At 45.4% G+C, this 2,141-nt stretch overlaps 1 pseudogene; it reads left to right on the top strand.

The window, feature by feature from the left end:
• The first annotated feature begins 996 nt into the window (after window positions 1-996).
• Window positions 997-1,793, top strand: LOC128097772 (voltage-dependent anion-selective channel protein 1-like; annotated as a pseudogene).
• The last annotated feature ends 348 nt before the right edge of the window (window positions 1,794-2,141 follow it).

Raw genomic sequence — 2,141 nt, 5'->3', positions numbered from 1 at the left:
GTATGTGAGTGAGACACACAAGGATGAGGATCTTCTATGGCCATGCCAGGGATCTACCCATGGTTAAGAGACCAACACAGAAAAGTCAGTATAACTTCAAGAAATACTTACATGTGAGACCAGTCACACCAGTTTTGATTCTGTGGGGAGCACGGTGTGTGTGTGTGTGTGTGTGTGTGTGTGTGTGTGTGTGTGTGTGTGCACTTAAATTCCACAAGTTATATAGTTGCCTACCTCCAGGAAGAGTTAGATGGAGGTAATTTGGGAAATTAAGAGCTACAGGTAAATTTGGGGACAGAAAATGAAATATCTTCTCTGCCAGTTGGAGAACAAGAACCTCACCATGCAGGTATGTGGGTACAAAGAAGCTACTCCTTTTAGTCAAGTTGAAGACATTGTCCACTGTAGCTAGAGTTTTCCTGCCTGGCCCACAGTCAGGACAAATCTCTCTCACCCGCCAGTCCCACAGCCGTCAGACCCAAACAAGTAAACACAAAGACTTATATTGCTTACAAACTGTATGGCCGTGACAGGCTTCTTGCTAACTGTTCTTACAGCTTAAATTAATCCATTTCCATTAATCTATACCTTGCCACATGGCTCGTGGCTTACCGGCATCTTCACATGCTGTTTCTCATCGTGGCGGCTGGCAGTGTCTCTCTCTCAGCCTTCCACTTCCCAGCTTTATTCTCCTCCTTGTCCTGCCTATAGTCCACTGGAATTTGTTCAGGAACCATATTTCTGGTTTACAGGCAGTATTGCAATAGACTAGCACAAAGTGTTTAGGACCATGTCTTGAGTAATAAAGTTGGGAATGGAGAAGAGGCAAAGGCAAAATTGGCTGGACTTGATGATTGAGTACATGTGAAATACTTACATAAGAAGAAATCATAAGCCTGCTGCCTATGCTCCCATCCTCTGTGCCACAGCCTCCTCCCTTGCTGCTGCTGCTCCCATCTTTCACCACCTCTGAGAAGGTGGCTGTACCTCCCACATATGCTGATCTTGGCAAGTCTGACAGGGATGTCTTCACCAAAAGCCACAGATTTGGCTTAAGAAAACTTGATTTGAACACAAAGCCTGAGAATGGATTGGAATTTCCCACCTCAGGCTCAGCCAACACGGAGACTCAAAGTGAATGGCAACTTGGAAACCAAGTGCAGATGAACCAAGTACGGCCTTACATTTACAGAGAAATGGAGCACAGACAACACCCGGGCATTGAGATCACCGTGGAGGACCCGATAGCACATGGACTGATGCTGACCTTTGATTCATCCATCTGCCTCATACTAGGGGGAAAATGCTAAAATCAAAGTTGGGTACAAGAGGGAATTAATCTGGGCTATGACATGGACTTTGACATTGCTGAACTCTTGGCTCTCTGGTGCTTGGCTATGAGGGCTGGCTGGCTGGCTACCAGATGAATTTTGAGGTCTTTTAAGTCCCAAGTGACCCAGAGCAACTTCGCCATTTCTATAAGATGGATGAATTCCGGTTTCATACTAATGTAAGCAACAGGATAGATTTTGGTGATTCCATTAACCAGAAAGGGAACAAGAAGTTGGAGACTACTGTCAGTCTCACCTGGAGAGCAACAAACAGTAACACCCAGAGTCTTCAGAGTAACAACCAAGTTTCAGGTCGACCTCAATGCCTGCTTTTCGGCGAAAGCAAACAACTCCAGCCTGATGGAGTCCACTCAGACCCCAAAGCTGTCAGCTCTGCTGGAGGGTGAGAACATCAATGCAGGTGACCACAAGCTTGGTCTAGAACTGGAATTTCAAGCATAAATGAATATTATACAATCGTTAGACCTCCAGGTTAATGATGACTTAGCTTTGAGGAGTTACTGTTTCAGAGATAGAGAAGAAGCCAGAAAACGTAGTTTTAGTTGTGGAAGTGGGGTGGGGAGAAGCCTCCTACAGATGACAGACTGCAAGTCCAGGTCCTTTGTAAGTTTGTATCAAGCTCACAGATAAAACTATGACTTCCAGAGCATTGAACTTCGATGTCCTAATACTAACTGCTGAGAAGCATGTACACACCTATGTGAAGGGGTGGACCCTCATTTCTCATCCCCACCCTAGCCTGTTAGCTACCTGTTTTGAAGCAGAAGTAGTCTTCAGGGTGTGGATGGT

This window comes from Peromyscus californicus, unplaced genomic scaffold, assembly GCF_007827085.1.
Source record: "Peromyscus californicus insignis strain IS unplaced genomic scaffold, ASM782708v3 Scaffold_5__1_contigs__length_169319896, whole genome shotgun sequence".
NCBI classification, from domain to species: Eukaryota; Metazoa; Chordata; class Mammalia; order Rodentia; family Cricetidae; genus Peromyscus; species Peromyscus californicus.
The sequence above is the reverse complement of the archived record's forward strand: the minus strand, read 5'-3'. Positions and strand labels throughout refer to the sequence as shown.